Below are 24,586 nucleotides of genomic sequence, written 5' to 3'. Positions count from 1 at the left end.
CAACTTTACTTAACTCTTCTCTCACACTACCATTGTTTTCATTTCAGCCAAAGAATTTTCATTGGTGTACAGATATATTCTAATTAATAATGTTCTTGCCTTATAGAAAAATATAGAGACCATCAAATTCACTGCTCCCTTTCAGTTACCTCTAAAGAGCCGTGTCTACAGTGTCCATACCTCACCTTCTACTCACGCTTCAATCAAGTATAAAATCACCTCCCAATGCCAGGATTCTAGTGAAACTGCTCTCATGCTAGTCACTAGTGGCCTCAACATTCAGAAATTTAAGATAAGCTTTTCTGTTTCCACATTTTTTAATCTTTGGGCATCATTTAGAGAGGTGAGCCCATCATCATTCTTATACAAAAGGTAGTATTTTGCCACCAATTCTTATTCTTTTTACCTCTAACATTTTCTTTTCAACATCCTTTATTCCATTCTCTGTCCTCTGTCCTCTAAAATTATGTACTTCAAAGGGATCATTTTAGTCCCTTTTCTGTCCTGGAACTCCCCAATCAATTATATTATTGATTTCCAAGTTTTAAAGTTCAGTTCAATGCTATGTTTCAAATTTATGTCTCTGTTCCAAATCTCTGTAATCTCCTACACACGCCTCCAAGTATGTACTTGGTATTTCCTCTTGGGTATCTCTCACAGACATATCAAACTTATCTTGTCCAAAACTGAAATCTTAATTCCTCTCTTCCACAAATAATACCCCAAATTCACCAATCTTAGGAAATCACAGTTTTATTCAATTGCTTAAGCCATAATCCTAATGGTCACATTGGTACCTCTCTTTCCTTTATACTCCTTCAAATGAGATCTCTTCTACCACATGCTCTTTAATACTATGTCCTATATTTCTCAAATCCACCTACTCTTCTCTATCGCCAGCATCAATATCGTAATCTACACACTGACCTCCTTCACTAGACAATTACAACAGTTTCTTAAGCAGTGTCTACACTTATATCCCTTCAGGTGAGGGAAGGTGAAGGAATGCATTATGTCATTTTGTTGCTTAAAATTATTTCATCATTTTTATTATATTTGGAAAAATTAAGTTTCTGGACATATACACATATGGGACATACATACTTATATTCATCCTCATACAATGCAATCTTTGGTCTTCATTCAGTCTCTGTAATACAAAGTCAGTCTCTGTAGTATTCCTACCTTGAACACCTATCTATCTCCTCACACGTTTCACTCCAACTTCTCTTCCCATTTAAATTTCATATATAGGAAAGTCTACTTTGGTTATTGTATGTAAACAATACAGCAAATACACACTCTCAGAACTCTGTTATTCTCTATATTAAAACTATGTTTATTTCCTTTGTACCATTTCTTATAATTTGATATTTTCTTTATATATTTTATAATTAGCAGTGACTGTCTCCTGATTAGATTACAAGCCCTGTAATGGCCTTTTTATTATTTTGTCTTTAGCACCTAGCAATATGTCAGGCAGAGTAGATGCTCAGTGAATCCCTATTTGTCGGATAAATGAGTAGACAAAATACTTAATTTTCTTAGTCTTTTCTATTGAAGAAACACTGGACACAGTATAAGGAAGACTGCATTACAGTGTGGACTGTCACTAAGTCTCTGTTTCAGTCTGTTTGGCCTACTGTAACCAAATACCATAAACTGGGTGGCTTACTATTATATATTTGTCAAATTAGCACTGGTTAAGTAGAGCACAGGGTGCTGAATGGTGAGTCATGAGTCAAAATGAGATCACCAGAGAATCTAAAATAGAGAAGTTTATTACTCACAGGTCCTAGATAAAGTATGTGGCATGCCTGCAAGGACCACTGGGGAGATCAAGATAGAGTGTAGACAGATAAAGAGAGGCAGGACCTGGGACATATGACTTTAGTAGGATCTATGAGTAGAGTGCTTTGGAGTTTCCAGGCTAAGGCCAAATTGGTCAATTCGAGCCAAAAGAGTGAGATTTGGGTGAGTCTTGTGGGAGTCTTATCTAAGGGGAGCATAAGGGAAAAGTGATAGGAGGCAGGGAGACTGTTGATCACAAGTCATAATAGGAACTTACATTTACTTGAGACTATGAGGGCTACTATGCAGAGGTTGTGCTTGCATGAGAGGCTAGTGTCGGTTCAAGGTTACTGCCAGGTGCTTGGACAAACAAAATGAATGCCAAGGCACAACACCATGGAATGACTTAGCTAAATACAACTAACAATAGGCATCTGTAAACAGTAGACAATTTTTACTTCTTACAGCTCTGGAAGCTGCGGAGACTAAGATCAAGGTGCCATCAGATTCAGTGTCTGGTGAGAACTGGACAATCCTTACTGATTGCCATCTTCTCACTGTAACTTTACATGGCAGAAATAGGACAAGAAAGCTCTCCTAGATCTCTTTTATGAAGGCACAAATCCCATTCATGAGGGCTGCACTGTCATGACCTAAGCACCTCCAAGAGGCCCCACTCCAGGATGCCATCACACTGGGCATTAAGTTTCATCATGAATATTTTAGGGGGAAGTGGGGAAGGGGGCAAATAATCAGTCCTTAACACTGTCCATGAGGCCACATGAAAATATTTCAGTTTTTTAGGTATTTTCAGATTTCTAAGTCCTCTTCAATTTGGAATTTCCTGTGCCATTATAAATTGTCCAAAATTTAAAGGTAAAATTAAATAAATAGTGGTAATAAGGTTTTCTTTATTTAAAACAGTAGTATTTAAATAACTATGTTTTAGGTTAAACTTTGAATAATTTAAGCTCTAGAATAAATTTGTTAATTACAAAGAAAATAAATATTTAGAAAAAATAACCTTTGTAATAAAGTTAGATTTGTCTTGGTAAATACTATGGTCTAGAACATCATTTTCAAACAAATATGAGCTTGAGTGAAAAATAGTTTCTCAGTGCATATGATTAACTGACCGCATTTACTTACACTTGTAAAAGATATTTCTTACCATCATCTAGTAATCAAATGTGAATTTAGAAATTTAGCTTATTGCAATCTGGGGTCAGGTTGGTTAAATATATTTACATGTATGTCTTCCTCAAAATAAGTAAACAGACTGTTACATAAACAGCCTCCAGCAAAAAAAAAAAGGATATTATTCGTACTTAAGTCTGCATTAGCAATCATTTCCATAATACCTGAAACAGAGTTTATACTCAATTAATGTGTTATTTAATGAACGATTAGGTGGTTAGATGCTCTGATACTAATTGAATGTACTATGCTATTCAAATCATTTAGTCTTTGCTTTTATAAGAAGCAATTTTATAATGGTTTTTATTTCAATTATTTTGCCTTTGTAATCTAATCAGTCACCATCAAAATTTAGTTCCTTGGAAACCAAAAGCTTATCAGAAAAAAAAAAAAAAAGAAAACAAACAAACAAACAAAAAAAAAAACTTCAGGCATTGGGGAAAAAGAGAAAAGGAACCTGTTTGCTTCTAAGCTGACTCTCATCAAGCAGCTCTGTCACTAACGGGACCAGTATGTCCTCCATGTTGTTACAAATTAAACCCGAACCGTACAGCAGCACTTGTAAACCCCTGCACGCAATTCTTTGGATTCTTAAAGGAAAAAAAAGAATACAGGAAGAAAAGTGAGTAAAGCGTTGGTAATTTGTTTAGCTGGTAGCGCAGGCTGTTCCCCTATCAAATTTTGTTTCCCAAAGGAAGGCATCAGTTTTAAATTACACAGCAAGCAGGCAAGAGAAAGGAAGCAAACAATCAAAACCTTCCCAGGAGGGGAAAGTATAAGGCGAGAGCTCCAGAGATCCCATTTAATAAATAAACACCTTCATTTCTGTAAGTTAATTTCACCACAGGAAATAAGTTTAGTTTTAATTATATTGCCTTATGTCATGTTTTATAAAAGGTACATGAGGTTCATTGACTTTCTCTTATTAAAGCTTTGGCTGTTTCCAAAAATGTTGCATGTAGATTAAGTCTCTGAGGAAACATAGCATGATGTACAATTATTTGAAATGCAATATTTTCATCTTATCCCATGTAGGGACAATTAGATAGATGAAAACAGCATGATGTATTTAATTTTCATTAAAAAAATAGTTTGACTTATGTGTGTAACACTCTTTGAGTCATACAGGCTAGTTGTATTGTTGGCACAAAGAAAAAAATAGTCTACCATTTGTTGAGTTTCAGAAAAATACATGTTTAGTAGTTTCATGCTTAATTTGGGGGAGTACATTTAGTCCTCATAGTTGTACAGAGACTTAATTTAAATTTAACGTATCAGGAAGTAAATACGTTGATGTTTTTGTTCAGTTAGGCTCCTCAGAGCAAAAACACTGGAACTTGGATTAAAGGGCAGGTCTTGGAAGGTAAAAGATGATGGACTAGATAGTGAGAGACCTCTAGAGGGATTTAGATATTTGTCTTAAAATCTGTTTACACTTCAAAGTGGAATGAAACCTGGAACTATGGAGCAGCATGTTTACATTCCAAAGGATTATAACACATTAGGGAGCAAATGTTTCCCTCATCCCTCAGAAGTGTTTAGTCTATAAACTCCAAGACTCATAATTTTTTAGTCCCTCTCCTGGGGTGTATAAAATTTTTTTGTATGTGAAAGGTGTGCAAAATCCATCTGGCTTTCATGGCATCATTCTAAAGGGGAGAGAGGATGGAATGCGGGAACTGGTGCAGTTATTGATGTCATAGTAATCTGCATTTGATCCAGAAACACTGTATTTGCTTTCAGAATAATATAAATAAACATAGGTACTAAGATTTACCAAATATTAAAATCCATGATTTTACAATTCATTGTATGAGCAATTTTAAAGGTAAAAGAGATTTATCTGAGCCTCTGGCAAAACTCTCTATTCCATACCCTGTGAGGGATTTATTAATTTTATTCTTCTTTTTAGGGATAAAGCATAGAAAAGGTAAGGAAAATGTCTATAGTCAAACTAAGACATTCAGAACTCACCTCCTTATTAGTTATTACATGATGAATCTGTTTATTTTTGCTCAATGATTGCCACATAGTAAGTCAAGCACAAAATCCTTAATAGACAAAGATGACTATAGTGAATATAAAACAACATAGTGGATGCCTATAGTGGATTAGGGAAACAAGTAAAAATAAATAGGTAACAACAATATATGTACTTTAGTTAATGGAAAACAATATTCTATGTGTGAGAGATTTTATTAATATGAAAGCTCTAAAGGTTACTAGGGAGCAAACAAATATCAAACACTTACCTCCAAAGTCACATTTATTAAAATTTTGGTGTACCTAAAGCAAGGTGTCTGAAACAAGCAATGTACTTCCTAAGATGAAATCAATACAGAGTAGGTTGACTCTGGGTCTGTGAGATGGAAAACAATTAACTGTTTTCCAAAAATCCATTCGTAGGTTTGGCTTAGATTCTAGGGACAACCTGTGTATATAACATATAACATGATTAATGCAATGCCTGGCACATATTAAGCATTGAATACATACTGATCTTCTTTTAACTATTGTTATTCTTGAATTGGTGTGTGTGTGTGTGTGTGTGTGTGTGAATGTGTGTGTGTGTTCATGCATTAAGTAGATGTTGAATGTTTATGCTTTTCTTTCTGGCTAATAGAAATGGGATAAGCCATTGATAACCATGCCATTGTAGCTCTGACTAGACATGGAACATAGGACAAAGAACAACAAGGTGCCTCCTTCTTATATAACATAATTTGAAGATACACAATTGAGAACTGCTTTTATCTAGATAATGGTTAAAACAGACTGTGCTGCTAAAGACGTATTATATTCATTATGTTAGGATATTGGTCCAAAACCCAGTCTTACTCCTATAGGTATTTCTGGGGGAAAAAATGGGGCTGTGTATCTTTGAACCATTGTCCAGTGAAATCTGTTATAACTGTGATTGCTATAAGGCACACAAGGGGTATGACAAGGATGGGTAATGGTACACCTGGTAAAGGGAACAAAATTAATGTTTTCCATTCTGTCTTTATATAGAGTAGTAGGTTAATTTCTCATTTAAATACCTCTTACTAAATATGTTCAATTAAAATGAATCTTGTGTGAAGACTAGGGAAACTTTAAGTGGAATATACGCAATATATTAACTTTAACCAATAGAAGGGCTTTTTAAGTTGGACTCAATCAAAAAAAAATTAAACTAAAGAAAATTATGGTTCTACAAAGGACATTATTAAGAGAATGAAAAGACAAACCATAACCAGACAGAAGTTCAAGTCATACCTTTGATACAGAACTCTTAAAACTCAATAAGAAATCCAACAACTTAATAAAATAAAGTGAAGAGAAGTGTCATCACAAAATATATAAATGACAAATACACATGAAATGCTGCTCAAAACCATGAGTCCTTAAGGAAATGCAAATGAAAGCCACAATGGGAAAACCCTACACGCCGGTAGCACTAAAGTTCAAAAGACTGATGATACCATGTGTTGGTATACGGAACTAGTAGAACCCTCATGCACTAGAGCGAAGAATATAAAATGTTGTATATAACTACTTTGGAAAAATAGTTTGGCAGTCTCTTCATACATTGAAGATGCACCTACCAATCATTCTACTCTTAGGTATTAACCCAAGAGAAAATAAAGAATATATAGTCATTCAAAACTTTTACACTAATTTTCATAACTGATGTTTTCTAATAGTTCCAAACTGGAAGCAACCCAAGTGTCTATCAACAGGTAGATGGTGAAACATATATATATATATATATATATATATATATATATATATATTGGCACATATCCCTACGATGGACTAGTACTTAGCAAGAAAAGAAAAAAACTCTTGATACATGTCGTGACATTGATTAATCTCAAAGAATTATGCTGAGGAAAAGGAGATGGACAGCCCCCTCTAAAAAAAATCGTATTAAATGATTCCATTTAGAGAGAATTCTAAAAAATGCAAACTAATCCATAGTGAAAAAAAAAATCAGACCAATACTTTCCTGAGGATGGAAGAGTAAGAAGATTAGGAAGATGGGATTAAAGAGGGGCATAGGGAACTATTTCAAGGTGATGGATTTGTTCACTTTGCAAGTGCAATGTGTTTTTATACATGTCAACACCTAACTTGTATAATTTAAGTGTGTGTAGTATATTGTAAGTTTATCATATATCAAAAATACCTAGATAAATCTTTTTAAAAATGAAATAAAAGTAAACAACAATCTGACCAAAAAAATGAAGGACAGTTTGCATGAAATTCTCATTCCTCAATCAAGAGTTTCTCTTGATGTTACATTCATTCTGGTGATGCATAAATCTATAGGCAACATGATTATCACACTTGATAACTCATTTATACATTCATATCTGTTTTTTTTGTTTGTTTGTTTGGTTTTATTTCAGAGAGAAAGAGAGAGAGAGAGAGAGAGAGAGAGAATCTCAAGCAGGCTCCACACTCAGCACACAGCCTGCTGCAGGGCTTGGTTCCACGACCTTGAGATCATGACCTGAAGTGAAATCACGCATTGAACACTCAACCAACTGAGCCACCCTGGTACCCTTATAAATTCACATATTATGCCACATTTTTACTTTGGAATATTCTACAGAAGCATCACTACATCCTATAAATTTAACAAAATACCCTTCAGACTTTCATTTTCAGGTTTAGATATCAGAATATGTTAACCACCCATGTCTTATAATCCCAATAATGCTTCTTCACCATTTACAAACTATTTTAGCTACACCAATCAAAAGATCTCAGATTCTCTCTGGAGGTTTTGGTGAGACCTCAGCTACCCAGTCATTCTGACTCATAATCCTTTTTTTCAATTTACAGTATTTTGATCAGCACTGATTCTGAAGCAATTATAGATTTCACTTTTGTGTCATTATCAGGTTTTAAATTCATCAGGACTAGGGTGAATGAGGAAGTCTATTACTTTCTTTTCACCTTAGCAGTTGTTAGAGCAGCCTGACTACCTAATCTCACATAATCATCCATAATCACTTTAGTGGCCGCTTCAATTATGTCCTACTTTTGTACCACCTTTAACTACCCTCCTAAACACTTACACTTGATTTAAACATTTTTCCTTTTTGTAATCCTCTTTTTAATTATTTCTCTTTTTTTCTGAGTAGTTCATATCTTCTTTCCATCATGCAACCCTAATATGTGCTGGTAGCTAGTAGATTCATGACAGCTTGTATTTGATCTTGTGTTTTAGTTACAATGTGAAATAAGATGCTCAAAGAGGTGGAATATGTGACATCAATCATGACTTCAGTTAAGGGGATAAATTAGCACCCTAACATCATCATATACTCAATTCAAAGTAGCTTACCTTCTTAAAATTTAGCAGACTCGGGAATGTTCCATTTAATATATAGATGGGTTTGGGCAATTCTTCTTCTCATAGTAATCTTTACATAACTCTCACCTTTAACAGCTCATCAGATTGGAGATCTTTCCCTCCATTTATATTTTCACAGGGCTGTGATTAACTGGGGATGCTGAGTAAGCCCAAACTACACTTAGATCACTGTGTCTTGAGCTAGGGAGATAACTCTTGGGTCCCTACTGCATAATACACAGCTCAGCAATAGCTTTCCAAATTCTTACTTGAGTTCCCGTCTGTCTAAATTACTTTTTTATTGATTTAGCAATGATCTCAAGTTTTGGGCCTTCCACCTCTAAATCCCATTGATAAGCTTTTTCTACCTGTCAATGATAGTAACATTTGCTCAACTTCAAACCAAAAATGGCTCAGCAGCAACCCAGGTATCACACATTCCTCTTCCTCCCGTCCTTTTTGGGATATTTTAGGGGTGGGATGCCCTGAACGAGCTACAATCACATTTTGGGGTGGTATGTTCTGCTACCCTTTACTTCTCGACCTTTCTCATTAAACAAAAACCTCTAAACACTTCTACGTTACTGAATAGATTGCATTATTATTAACAGATTATATTATTACTCTGCCAAATATTCTAACTATGCTAATTATATTGGTCTAGATAATTGAAAGGACTTACAAGAACAAAACATTTATCACAAAACACTTTAACGTAAACAAACAAACAAAAAATACATAGCAAGAAGAGCAAACAAGCTTGGGATAGCATTAGGGACCTTATGGAATAGACCTTAGGGAGGTCTTCAGAGTACTTTCTATCTAACAGGACACAGCAAGTCTTTCATGCCCTTCTTGTTAGCTAGCTAAAACCATGCTCTCAGCCAGCATCAATAATACAAACCTTGATAACATAAACACAAATCTGTACATTATCTAGAGACAAAGCTGAAAATCTGCTACAGATTATTCCTTATTGTCTGATACATCTTAATACAGAAAATCAATAATTGTTAACTAGAACATTCTATTGCTTTTTTTGGCAAAGATTTGGCACTATGTCTCCAAGTGTCCCTAGACAAAAGCATCAGGTGATACCAGGCTTGTTGAGATAAATCTTGTGCTTACATAACTTTCCTGTAAACATGGCTTTAGCTGCATTCTACAAGTTTTGACATTTTGCATTTTCACCTTCATGTTCTTCAAAATATACCTAAAATCCATTCTAGCAAGTTATTTGACACAAGCTCATTATTTACTTGACATATAGTTTATTTACACATTTCTTAATGTCCACATATATAGGGGTGTTCTAGTTAATTCAATTTTTATTTTTGATTTGTAGATCAATTTTATGTAAATCATAGAAAAGACTATGAGTTATTTCAATACATTACATTTTATTTAGACTTGTGGTTTTTCTAGAGATTAGCACACACATGTTTCAAGTATCATTATCAATATTTAAATGATACTTTTATACTCTTCCTGCAAAATGCAAGAAATTTATAACTTTTCAATTGCATTTGACAAATGGCACTAGAAAAATTAGATATGTATATACAAATATTTAACTTCAATCCATAGTTTACACAATAGAAAATACTTAATGAATCATAGACCTAAATAAATTTAGAACTACACATTTTCTAGAAGAAAACATATGAAAAATTCTTTATAACCTTGGATTAGGCAAAGATTATTCAGATGCAATACCAAAAGTATAATCCATTAAAAATTTATAAGTTGGCCTAAATTTAAATTAAAAACTTCTGCTTGTTGAAAAATAATGTTAAGGGAATAAAAAGACTAAGAGACATAGATTAGCAGAAAATATCTGAAAATCATATATATATATATATATATATATATATGATGTTGTGTCTATAATATAATTATAAAAACACTCAAAACTCAGTAATAAAAGCTTCCAAATAAATATACAAAAACAATTTGAACACTTCAGCAAAGAACGTATATGAATGGCACATCAGTATTTGAAAAGATGATGAACCTATTTAATCATTAGAGAAATGCAAATTAACGTCACAGTAAGAGGGGCACCTGGATGGCTAAGTCAGTTAAGCCTCCGACTTTGGCTCAGGTCATGATCTCACAGTTTGTGGGTTCAAGTCCTGCACTGAGCTCTGTGCTGACGGCTAGAACCTGGAGCCTGCTTCAGATTTCTGTGTCTCCCTCTCTCTCTTCCCCTCTCCTGCTCATGCTCTGTCTCACTCTCTCTCTCTCAAAAATAAACATTAAAAAAATAAATAAAGTCACAATAAGATATGTCTACATATCACTATATTAAAATGATTAAAATTAAAAAGACTTACCATACTATGTGTTAATGAGTATGTGGAGGAACTGGGATTCTTATTCACTGATGATGAAAATGTAAAATGAATGACCATTTGGGAAAATAATTTGACATTTTCCTAAAAAGTTAATTATACAACCCAGTTATTCTACCCAGTCATTCTTACAACCCAGTCATTCTACTCTTAAATATTTATTCAAGATAAAGAAAGGAGCTTCATTCAAAATCTTATACAATAATGATCTTGGTAGTTATACCTATAAGAGCTCCAAACCACAACAACCTAAATGTCCATCACAATGTGAATAAATAAAGAAATTATAATATATCTCACGTTAAAAATTCTATTTAGCAGCATAAGAGAAAAAATATTGATGAACCAACAATATGGATCTCAAAATAACTTTGCTGAATTATGGATGCTAGACAGAAAGTACACATTTATGATTTCATGCATATAAAAAATCTTTTAAATACAAAGTAATAAAAAAAATCATAGCAGTGGTTTCCTAGGAGAAGGGCTGTAGGGAGGTAGTTGTGATTACAAATAGACACTAGGAACCTTTGATGGGAAAGGGGGTGATGTATATGTTTACTACCTTGGTTACATTGATGGGTTTGTGGGCTTATACCCATATCAAAACAATTTTCAAATTAAATTTTTGTACTTCATTGTATGACAACTGGATGAAAATGAAGTTAACAAATTATTGGAGAAAAAAATGGAAAAAAAAATTGTTAAACTAAAGAAACTAGAAAGTAGGAGTAAAGCAACAAAGACAAAATGTAAGATGGCAGATTCAAGGTAACTATATCTAATTACATTAAATATAAATGGACAAAACATTCAAATATGGAGATAATTTTTTTCAGGGTAAAAACCTAGCAAATGTAACTATATGCTGTTTACAAAAGTCACTTAATAATTAGAGCATAATTAGTTTGAAAGTAATTTTATGCAAAACTCTTATGTATATTCCAATATAAAAAAGTTAGTATGATTATATTAATGTCACACAGGATAGATTTTTTAAGTCAAATGAATATTATTTATGATAAAGGTGAATTCATAATAGAAGAAAAAGATCAAAGCAACAAGAAGTAATAATACTAATATGTATGAATCCAATAGCATAGTTTCAATATATTTGAGGCAAAAATCACAAAATTACAAAATGGACAAATCCACAACTGTAACTGATACTACCATCTAATATTTTTAAAATAATGTGATTATGATGAATGAAGAAACTACCTTGACCTAATAGACATTTATAAAAAGACTTTCCTTGATAACTGTATTCTCATTGTTTCTACTTATGGTATTTTCCAAATCAATTTTGGCCATATGATATATTATAAAAGAAGTTTCAAAATATTTCAAACAATTGAATAAATAAGGACTATATCCCTGTAGTCAGAGGATGAACTATTGGGGACTAAGATCAGAAATTTTTTAAATGATTTGCAATCATAAGATATATTTCCAAATATATTTTAGGTCTAAAAAATGGAAATTAGAAAATAATTTGGACAAAATGAAAATATGATATATCAAAAATTTTTGGTTTTAGCTCAATCAATATTTTGCTGACTACTTGTAGCCTTAAATGCATCTATTAATAAAGACAAAAATTAAAACTGATCTAAGTCATTTTCCAAAAAAGCTAGGGAAAAAAGATCAAATAAAGCCAAAAAGAAGAAATAAAATAATACAGTTAAGAAGATAAATCAATTAAGTGAAAGCAGACACTCAATAGAAGGAAGAAAAATCAGCAGAGCTAAAGTTGCTTTTTAAAAAATGTTAACAAAACTCATAAGCCCCTCTCATAACTGATTGAAAAAGAGAGGGATAATGTGAATTACTAATAAGATGGGGTAACACTACATAAATTATTGATATTAAAAAGATTACCAGGGGATATTATTGCAAATTTTCATGCCAATACATATGACAACATAAATGAAATAGGAAAAGTACTTAAAAAGAACAACTTACAAAAAATGACAAAGATGAAATAGAAAATCTGGATAATTCTATTTTAATTATTGAATTAAAGTATCCACAAAGAAAACTCATCCCAAATGACCTCACTGGTGAATTTGCCTAAAACTTAGGGAAGAAGTATACCAATCTTGTACAGCTTCTTTCAGAAATAGAGAACACTTCTTGACTTGTTATATGAGGCCAACAAAATCTAAAATCTGCAAGGACACAACCAAGAAAGAAAATGAAAGACCAATATTGCTCATAACCATTGACAGAAGAATTCAGAACAAAATATTAGTATTTTGAATTCAACAATATATAAAATGGGTTGCAAAGTTGGTTTCACAGTAAAAAAACCAAACAAGAAAACAAACAAACAAAAAACTCCCTAATTAAGCAGCTTAAAATGAGAAAAAAGCATATGCCTACATCAAAAGATACACAGAGGTGCCCAACCGACGTGGCTCGGTTGGTTGGGTGTTTGACTCTTGATTTTGGCTCAGGTCATAATCTCAGGCTTCACGGCATTGAGCCCAGTGTTAGAGTCTGCTTGTGATTCTCTCTCTCCATCTCTCTTTCTGTCCCTTCCCAGCTGTCATGCGCATGCTCACATGTGCTCTCTCTCAAAATAAATAAACATTTTTTTAAAAAGATAGAGTATGAAATTTATTATAAAACTCTTTTATTAAATGTTTATTTATTCACTTATTTATTTACTATAAAATCATTTGGTAACAAACATTTTATTACAAAAACATTTCAGCAAAGTACAGAGGGAAACTTTCTTTATTTGATAAAAGATACCTCCAATAAACCTGAAGCTTACATTATACCAACTGGTAGACACCAACCTTAATTTGGTTATAAGAAAAGAGCATTTACTATTACCACCTTTATTCAGTGCCATTTTTAATAGTAAACAAAGAATGCCGTATGTTACCATGCAACTCTATGGGTTATGAATTCAAATCAAGCATTTGTGCAAAAGAAGCCAAACACAAAAGAGTACCTACATTCCATTATATAAAGATAGTATAAGGCACAAAAACCTGCAGAACTATGAGATTTAAAGTAAGGGAAATGTGTGGAGAGTGCTTGGGGGCGGGGGGGGGGGAGGGGCAGGAAGCAGAGGGGTTTGTTGGTTGCTGAGCTTTATTTCTATGCTGTGCCCAGTCTTACTTACTTTCACCCCATAATTTTTTTAATGAAATTTTGTTCATTCCTTTAACTTCAACTAGCATTCCCATGCAAATAATGGCCAAATTTAAATACATAGCCTTATCCTATCCAGAAGAATTAATCAACATTTCAAAAGGTTTTGACAGGTATTCTTTGATCTTAACCTCAGTCTACTACATTTACCTACAATATCCCCAAACTCTAGCTCTGTCACTTGAAAGTAATCCAGTTTTTCAAGGTCCATCTCAAACATCTCTCAGGGAAACTTCTCTGTGAAATTTCCCTCTATGATCTTCCACAGTTCTTAATTTGTAACCCTCTCTTGATATGTCCCAATCCAGTTTGGGCTGAATTTATCAGTCTTCTTGAAATAAATGTTAAGAAATGCCTTAAAATTTACTGATCTTTTATCCACTGAAGCACTAAAATCAGTGATTTGGTAAAAATAAATGCTAAAAGACACTAAACAAATTGCACTTCTAGTGTATCTAGGACCATAGCCCACCGACTTTCAATTTGGGGGAAAATATTTATACATCATTTTTTGCTGATATCAACTGTGGGAGGGGATTCAACAGGGGAAGGGACCAAACTTCCAGAAGAAGTTCTGAGGAAAATCATGAGCAAAGACCATCCACTATTAGTACCAGCTTGTGAGGACAAATCACCAGCTGTCATCTGTCACGCATTGATCATCCATTTTAAATAATGCTTGGATCCCCTTACTCCACCCAGTGACAGTTCAGTCCCAGTTTGATCTAACTTCAATGAACACTCCCTCCTCTGATAGCATAGACACTTGTATGTAGATACCACAATGGAGCGTCAGAGCTGCTAGGAATGGAGGGTCCAATGCTGGGAAAAAGGCAAGTCTCTTCAATGAAGACAAATGAAACAACAAAATCATTTATAATCTTGTACTTAGAAAGGCAGTTTAACACCTGCCTCTGTTAAACGTCCTGGCTCTAGTTTTCCGTTTTAAATGAAGAATATTTAGGGGCGCCTGGGTGGCTCAGTTGGTTGAGCTTCGGCTCAGGTCATGATCTCACAGTTTGTGAGTTCAAGCCCTGTGTCGGGCTCTGTGCGGACAACTCAGAGCCTGGAGCCTACTTCAGATTCTGTGTCTCCCCCTCTCTATACCCCTCCCCTGCTCACACTCTGTGTCTCTCTGTCTCTCAATAATAAATAAATGTTAAAATAATTAATAAATAAATTAAGAATATTTAGAGCTTTTAGAAAGCAAGGCAAATGCCATACATTTCATGATAGATGTATTTTCCTCTTATTTCTCTATTAACATCTAAATCAATGTTTTTCCATTCTTGTATTATATATACTGAAAACATGTTAATAACAACCCTGATCTGCAGTTATTCAAAATAAAAAGAGGAAATAGATTTATCTATTCTATCAAATGTATTATTTACTATAGAGTTAGAATTTATTTACACATTTATTGTGATGTAAAGGGCGAGTTATTCTTCATTTCATCTTGAGCTCCTCCTCAGACAAAAGGGAGTGATGTGAACTCTCTATTTCACTCTTGGCTTTCTTGTATCCACTTCCAGGAATTTTTTCTCTAAGCTTTCATCTTGCTAATTCCAACACATCTGTCATTTTTTTACGGGAAACTTTTTTCCCTAATATGTGTTAGAGATTCATATTTAAATCAGTTTTTCTCCCAAATTTCCATATTCTCATCTCTCAATTTCTTCATTGTTATGTATGACTATACATTTATTCAATGTATGTTTATTACCCATTTATTCCCCTGAACTTCAGCATCGACTTCAAGGGTATACTGATGATGATGATGATGATGATGATGATAAACCTTTGAGATTTGTTGAAACTTTAATCTCGCAGATGTTTCTTTATATTGTGAAAACTGTGATATATACCTGGAGTATGAAACAGACTGTGAATGAAATGTTGCCATTTGTAACAACGTGGATGGAACTGGAGGGTATTATGCTAAGGGAAATAAGTCAGTCAGAGAAATACAGATACCGTGAAATCACTCATATGTGGAATTGGAGAAACTCAGCAGATGGACATAGAAGAGAAAGAAAAATAAGATAAAAACAGAGAGTGAGGCAAACCATAAGGGACTCTTAACTACAGAGAACAAACAGGATTGCCAGAGAGGGTATGGGTGGGGAGATGGGTTAAATGGGTGATGGGCATTAAGGAGGGCACTTTTTGGGAGGAGCACTGGGTATAATATGTAAGAGATGAATCACGGGTTCTACTCCTGAAGCCAAGTATTTTAAGTAACTTGAATATAAATAAATAAATAAATAAATAAATAATATAAATGGGAAAAATAGTGAAAGGAAAACCTATAGATTAAAAGAAACTCAAGAAATGCATCAACCAATTGAAATGTGTAGACCTTAGTCAGATCTTGATATGTGCAAATTCAAATAAAAAAATTCAGGAGACAGGGCGCCTGGGTGGCTTAGTTGGTTGAGCATCTGACTTCAGCTCAGATCATGATCTTACAGTTTGTGGGCTCAAGCCCTGCATCGGGCTCTCTGCTGTCAGTACATAGCCTCCTTTGGATCCTTGGTTCCCCTCTCTTTCTGCACCCCCCCAACCCCTGCACACACACCATGCTCTCTCTCTCTCTCAAAAATAAATAAACATTTAAAAAATAAAAAAAGTAAATCACAAGACAATTGGGAAAATTTAAACAGGGACTGGATATTAGATGATATTAGGGAATCAATATTAATTTCTTCAGTGTGATAAAAGTATTGTGGGTATATTTTCGAAGAGTTCTTATGTTTTAGAGAACATACTGAAGTATTTATGGCAGCAGTGATACAATGTCAGGGATTTGTTTCATAACAATCCGGAGTAAGGGGTGGGTGTGCATATAGATTACAAAAGATCAGCTCTAAGTTGACAATTGTAGAAAAATGGTAATGTATTCATTATATTATTCTTTCGTTTTCCTTAATAAAAAGTCTTTTAAAAAACAGACTGCGTCTGGCACTAAAAGCACTCCGGATATGTTAACAGCTATATTTATGTCCCTAACAAAGCCTTGACCTCAGAAATGTTCTACATGCTCTGCTTCAGTGGCCTCTACCTCATCTTCCCACCATCTTCCCTGATGTGACTATACCTTATACCTTGTCAACACTAATTTGTACCATTTTCTTCATTTTGAAACCTGAAATACGAACCCAACTTCCTGTAGTCCCTCTGAATCCGTTCTTCAGTCTCCTTGGAATTCCCCTTCAAGTTCTTTGATTCATCTTAGTTCTCTGACCAGAATATCACCCACTAAAATAACCCTATGTAATTTTCTTTCCAAAATAATATTGTCAGCCAGTTGAGAAACAGATTCTCTATCATCTTCAAATGCATAAAATGGAAGATGAGAAAGTTTTTTGGAGAAAGTATACTTAATCATAAAACTAAATTTCATGTTATCTCTCCTCAAATGTGATCTTCATTTTTTTTTCAATTATTTAATAGTGGCTTCCTGAATCACCTCTTTTCTCATGCACAGTTTTTCAGCCTTGAGGTATGCATTATGTCCTTAACCCTATTTCTGGTCTTCTCAGTCAATAGAAGCCTCATTTCAACTTTTCTCAGGAATTTGAGAAAACAGTCCTCAATTTGCTTGCCTCGTAACACATATGTTATATGATTTATGTATTAAATTTTAATATATTTTGTAGGTATGAAACATAACTATGTTACTGTGTTCCCTTTTCTTGGCCAATTCTAAACTAGCTACTTATCTGTTCTGTTAATACATTTTTAATAATGTCCTATAAGGCCAGGTGCTAAAAACTATCTTCACATCTCTAGCTATATATTATTTTTTCTTCAATTTAAAACAAAAGAAACAAAACACCTCCCATTGGATGTGAAAATATCCTTCACTCCTTCATCCCACTGTCTAACCTTGCTTTTTATAACTTGGGTTTCCTTGTCAGAAATCATGGAATAAGGGTCTGGAAGCACTTTGATTTTTTTTAATTATTAAATTTAATTTAATATTTATTTATTTAGTTAGTTAGTTAGTTCTAGGCCCAAAGTGGGGTTTGAATTTATGATGCCAAGATCAAGAGTTGGGTGCTCTACAGACAGAACAAGCCAGGTGCCCCAGCATTTTTATCTTTAATCTTTTTTTTTGTTGTTGTTATTGATGATAAATAAAGATCCTGAGAGTTAAGGGACTAGTTCAATGCCACATTGTTAGTTATGGTCATAGTTGAGAAAAATAGCTAGAGTTTCAAAATATAAAATTCAATTTCCTTTTTTCCCCTCGAATATTCCTTTTCCACCCACCCTGTTATCTCTTGAAATTCAGTGTTTTACACTTATCTTGCTCAAACCAGGCTAAAAATATTTTACTCTCACTTCTTTCTCCAAACAAAGAAATAATTTGCAAAGTCCTATAGATTGTACCAGCATAATGTCCATGCACTCTATTTCTATTTGTGTAGCTATTGCCAACTCACTAGTCCCTGACCTTATAAAATCTCACCTGTGTAATCATTATTCTAGGGTTATAAAAATAAGCTTGCAAGCGATTCCTCAGTTATATATTTTTTACTGACTCCTGAGCCCAAGCATACTATATGCACTGTGGTGAATTTACTTTTAAAAGAGTGAGCTCTATTCAAAGTTTTCCCTTATCTACTTACTAAGTAAAACACATTTAAATTTAGTACATCTTCCATCTATTGAGCACTTAGCCTAAGTCAGGTCTATGATGAAAGATCTTAAAGTTCTGCCACTGAGGAATAATTGAAGATAAAGAGATTTATTTTAATAGGGAATGAAAGGCACATACTGCATCACAAAATTAAGATGATTGTCATATTGTATTTGAGTGGACATTTAGTGAACCAATAAACCTTTATTGTCTCCCCATCACCCATAGGATTCATTCAGCAATGAATCCTCACTATGGCTTCAGGGAACTTTACAGTATGTTTCTAGTCTCCATTTTCAGCCTTATTTTGCATGTTATGTTAAAGATATGTAAACTGGGAAAGACATATCAGTTTCTTAAAAAATTAAAACACTTATATTACAATCACAAAATACAGGGAAATAAACAATTGATTCACATAAGCAACATTACATTAGTAATAATAGGGTTTGACCAAGTGAAGGAGGCCTAGGCAGCTGATACAATAACACTCGAAAAAATGGGGTGGAAGGTCATTGGAGTTAAAAAAATTATTAATGTTTATTTTATTTTGAGACAGAGAGAGATGGAGCATGAGTGGAGGAGGGGCAGAGAAAGAGACAGACAGAATCCGAAGCAGGCTCCAGGCTCTGAACTGTCAGCACACAGCCTGATGCGGGGCTGGAGCTGGTACCTCAACTGTGAGATCATGATCCGAGCCAAAGTTGGAGGCTCAACCGACTGGGCCACCCCAGGCACCCCAGAGTTTAAAATAATATTCAGCCAATAGCCCAAAGAAGCCACTGAAAAGCAGAGGCAGCCAGGATTGTGGAGCTGCCATGATTAGTGGTCAGAGAAGGGAATTGTTCCCTTACCTTCTCTGTCCCCAGTCACAGGCAAAGGCAAAGATCAGGCTGTTCTCACTCTGTATTTCCTCCAGCAGTTGCACTCTGTGCGAGAAACAAAAACAAAAGCACAAACAAAAGTGGTTCTCATAGAAGAACCAAGTTAAAATGAGAAAAAAAGGAGCTGAATCTTCGTCACTCTACCTCTAGCTGTGAAACTGATTGATGTTTTTAAACTTCCCAAGGAGCAGCTGCAATTGCTGTTTCAAAACAAAACAAAACAAAACAAAACAAAAACCCAGAAAACGAAAAAAGGAAGGCTGGGGAATTATATGGCGAAATCATTTTTCCACAATAAATGGGGAAAGGATTATGTTTGGTAAGAATAAGAGAGTAAACACAGTGGATCTGTGAAAGAAAGGGAGCAGTTATGCCCATGGGACGCTGCACATGAGCTTGGCAACAGTGCCCCACTAACCTCAGCAGCCAGCAGAGGAAGAGCCATTCCTTAGTCCTGCTTCATTATGTAACTAATAGATCTTCTTCCCCCTGAAGACCCGGTTCCCACCGTTTATGGTAATGAGCAATCACAACCTCAGTCCTCTAGTGCTTAGAACACAGGCAGTTGCCACCTACTTGACCTGAGGTTTCAGTTATGAGGCCTGAGGCAAGTACAAAAGCTGGGCGTTGCAGGGAAACAAGAAAAGGTAATGAAAGGATGCATTTAATAAAAAAGAAAAAGAAAGAAAGAAAGAAAGAAAGAAAGAAAGAAAGAAAGAAAGAAAAGAAAAGAAAAGAAAAGAAAAGAAAAGAAAAGAAAAGAAAAGAAAAGAAAAGAAAAGAAAAGAAAAGAAAAGAAAGAAAGAAAGAAAGAAAGAAAAAACTAAGAGAAGGAAGATTCTCTGAGAAGTATAAGCATGGTAGTACTAAAAAGTTGGGTAGGCAATTTAAAACACATGGGGAAGGTTTTCAAGGTGAAACACACACTGATTTTCATTGTTTAATTCTTAGATTCTTTCTGTTGTTTCAAATTTGGATGGTCTAATAAAGAGTACAACCTGTTAGCATGTTCATGAACCAAAAGGGGTTTGAAAAGGACAGAGCCAGGGTCTTGGGGCTTATGCTTCACTGAGGACTGTTTTATTTGTGTACAAACCTGTAATGTCTAATCATCACTAATTATGGTCTTTGTGAGGAAATGGTATTAAGTGACTTTTGCTTTAGAGAATTGAGGGAAAAGCAAATATGCTTTCCTATGTGTGTTGCTATTTTCAATAAACCTGTTCAAAGCAAATGTCCTGAATGATTAAGATTAATGTTCTTTAAGGATAATAATAACACATACTTTTGGAATTATTAGTATGCATAAATATATGCACACTGTTTAGAATAGTATCTGGTATGTATTAGACACTCAATGAATATTTGTCATATTTAATATTACTTTAAATTCCTCTTTGGACAACTCAAAAATTATTTAAAATGTGCCTCATTTTGAGATTATAATTAAAAAAAAGAGAGATTATTGCAACACCTGGGTGGCTCAGGTAGTTAAACGTCTGACTTCATCTCAGGTCATTATCTCACAGTTTGTGAGTTCGAGCCCTGCATCAGGCTGTGCTGACAGCTCAGAGCTGGAGGCTGCTTCAGATTCTGGGGCTGCCTCTCTCTCTCTGTCTCTCTCTCTGCCCCTCCCACACTCATGGTCTGTGTCTTTCTGTCTCTCAAAAATGAATAAATATTAAACATATTTAAAAAATTTTTAAAAGAGATTATTTATGTATATACATATAAATACCTGTAGGGGTGTATGTGTGTGTGTGTGTGTGTGTAAGCTACATACTAAAACGAAGAAAAAACAATACAGGAGAACAAAGGCCAACCTGGGCAAATTCAATGAGTCTTCAGTGGAGAATTGAGATTACATTTATGGGGAGCATGAGATTTAGGAGATAAGTTAACATTAGAGCTGGAAATTGAAGACTGAGTTGGATTTCAGGATCTACATTATGGGATATTCATTCCACACATAAGGACACTAAACATTGGGGAAATGGGAAATACATTGAAATCTGCAAAAAATGCAATTTAGAAAAGCTAAGAGTTTGTGATAACAAAAAATAATAAATAACACTGGTTATTTAGAGGTTAGGAAAAGATCATAGGAGATATTTATTCAAGGGAAATAGTTTGAATTTAATCTATGATGATGTAACACATTGACTTTTTATTTTTTTTATTTGTATTTTTTCAATATATGAAGTTTATTGTCAAATTGGTTTCCATACAACACCCAGTGCTCATCCCAAAAGGTGCCCTCCTCAATACCCATCACCCACCCTCTCCTCCCTCCCACCCCCCATCAACCCTCAGTTTGTTTTCAGTTTTTAAGAGTCTCTTATGCTTTGGCTCTATCCCACTCTAACCTCTTTTTTTTTCCTTCCCCTCCCCCATAGGTTTCTGTTAAGTTTCTCAGGATCCACATAAGAGTGAAACCATATGGTATCTGTGTTTCTCTGTATGGCTTATTTCACTTAGCATCACACTCTCCAGTTCCATCCATGTTGCTACAAAGAGCCATATTTCATTCTTTCTCATTGCCACGTAGTACTCCATTGTTTATATAAACCACAATTTCTTTATCCATTCATCAGTTGATGGACATTTAGGCTCTTTCCATAATTTGGCTATTGTTGAGAGTGCTGCTATCAAGTGCCCCTATGCATCAGTACTCCTGTATCCCTTGGATAAATTGCTAGCAGTGCTATTGCTGGGTCATAGGGTAGATCTATTTTTAATTTTTTGAGGAACTTCCACACTGTTTTCCAGAGTGGCTGCACCAGTTTGCCTTCCCACCAACAGTGCAAGAGGGTTCCCGTTTCTCCAAATCCTCTCCAAAATCTATAGTCTCCTGATTTGTTCATTTTGGCCACTCTGACTGGCGTGAGTGTGGTTTTGATTTGTATTTCCCTGATGAGGAGTGACGTTGAGCATCTTTTCATGTGCCTGTTGGCCATCCGGATGTCTTCTTTAGAGAAGTGTCTATTCATGTTTTCTGCTCATTTCTTCACTGGATTATTTGTTTTTCGGGTGCGGAGTTTGGTGAGCTCTTTATAGATTTTGGATACTAGCCCTTTGTCCGATATGTCATTTGCAAATATCTTTTCCCATTCCGTTGGTTGCCTTTTAGTTTTGTTGGTTGTTTCCTTTGCTGTGCAGAAGCTTTTTATCTTCATGAGGTCCCAATAGTTCATTTTTGCTTTTAATTCCCTTGCCTTTGGGGATGTGTCAAGTAAGAAATTTCTGCGGCTGATGTCAGAGGTCTTTTCCTGCTTTCTCCTCTAGGGTTTTGATGGTTTCCTGTCTCACATTCAGGTCCATTATCCATTTTGAGTTTATTTTTGTGAATGGTGTCAGAAAGTGGTCTAGTTTCAACCTTCTGCATGTTGCTGTCCAGTTCTCCCAGCACCATTTGTTAAAGAGACTGTCTTTTTTCCATTGGATGTTCTTTCCTGCTTTGTCAAAGGTTAGTTGACCATACGTTTGTGGGTCTAGTTCTGGGGTTTCTATTCTATTCCATTGGTCTATGTGTCTGTTTTTGTGCCAATACCATGCTGTCTTGATGATGACAGCTTTGTAGTAGAGGCTAAAGTATGGGATTGTGATGCCTCCTGCTTTGGTCTTCTTCTTCAAAATTCCTTTGGCTATTCGGGGCCTTTTGTGGTTCCATATGAATTTTAGGATTGCTTATTCTAGTTTCGAGAAGAATGCTGGTGCAATTTTGATTGGGATTGCATTGAATGTGTAGATAGCTTTGGGTAGTATTGACATTTTGACAATATTTATTCTTCCAGTCCATGAGCACGGAATGTTTTTCCATTTCTTTGTATCTTCTTCAATTTCTTTCATAAGCTTTCTATAGTTTTCAACATACAGATCTTTTACATCTTTGGTTAGATTTATCCCAAGGTATTTTATGCTTCTTGTTGCATTTGTGAATGGGATCAGTTTCTTTATTTGTCTTTCTGTTGCTTCGTTATTAGTGGATAAGAATGCAACTGACTTCTGTGCATTGATTTTGTATCCTACACCTTTGCTGAATTCATGTATCAGTTCTAGAAGACTTTTGGTCGATTCTATCAGATTTTCCATGTATAGTATCATGTCACCTGCAAAAAGTGAAAGCTTGACTTCATCTTTGCCAATTTTGATGCCTTTGATTTCCTTTTGTTGTCTGATTGCTGATGCTAGAACTTCCAACACTATGTTAAACAACAGCGGTGAGAGTGGACATCCCTGTCGTGTTACTGATCTCAGGGGAAAAGCATTCAGTTTTTCCCCATGGAGGATGATGTTAGCTGTGGGCTTTTCATAAATGGCTTTTATGATCTTTAAGTATGTTCCTTCTATCCCGACTTTCTCAAGGGTTTTTATTAAGAAACGGTGCTGGATTTTGTCAAAGGCCTTTTCTGCATCGATTGACAGGATCATATGGTTCTTCTCTTTTTTTTTGTTAATGTGATGTATCACGTTGATTGATTTGCGAATGTTGAACCAGCCCTGCATCCCAGGAATGAATCCCACTTGATCACGGTGAATAATTCTTTTTATATGTTGTTGAATTCGATTTGCTAGTATCTTATTGAGAATTTTTGCATCCATATTCATCAGGGATATTGGCCTGTAGTTCTCTTCTTTTACTGGGTCTCTGTCTGGTTTAGGAATCAAAGTAATACTGGCTTCATAGAATGAGTCTGGAAGTTTTCCTTCCCTTCCTATTTTTTGGAATAGCTTGAGAAGGATAGGTATTATCTCTGCTTTAAACGTCTGTTAGAACTCCCCTCGGGAGCCATCTGGTCCTGGACTCTTATTTGTTGGGAGATTTTTGATGACTGATTCAATTTCTTCACTGGTTATGGGTCTGTTCAAGCTTTCTATTTCCTCCTGTTTGAGTTTTGGAAGCTTATGGGCGTTTAGGAATTTGTCCATTTCTTCCAGGTTGTCCAGTTTGTTGGCATATAATTTTTCATAGTATTCCCTGATAATTGCTTGTATCTCTGAGGGATTGGTTGTAATAATTCCATTTTCATTCATGATTTTATCTATTTGGGTCATCTCCCTTTTCTTTTGAAAAGCCTGGCTAGAGGTTTATCAATTTTATTTATTTTTTCAAAAAACCAACTCTTGGTTTCGTTGATCTGCTCTACAGTTTTTTTAGATTCTATATTGTTTATTTCTGCTCTGATCTTTATCATTT

Source organism: Prionailurus bengalensis, chromosome B1, assembly GCF_016509475.1.
Source record: "Prionailurus bengalensis isolate Pbe53 chromosome B1, Fcat_Pben_1.1_paternal_pri, whole genome shotgun sequence".
Lineage (NCBI taxonomy): Eukaryota > Metazoa > Chordata > Mammalia > Carnivora > Felidae > Prionailurus > Prionailurus bengalensis.
The sequence above is the reverse complement of the archived record's forward strand: the minus strand, read 5'-3'. Positions refer to the sequence as shown.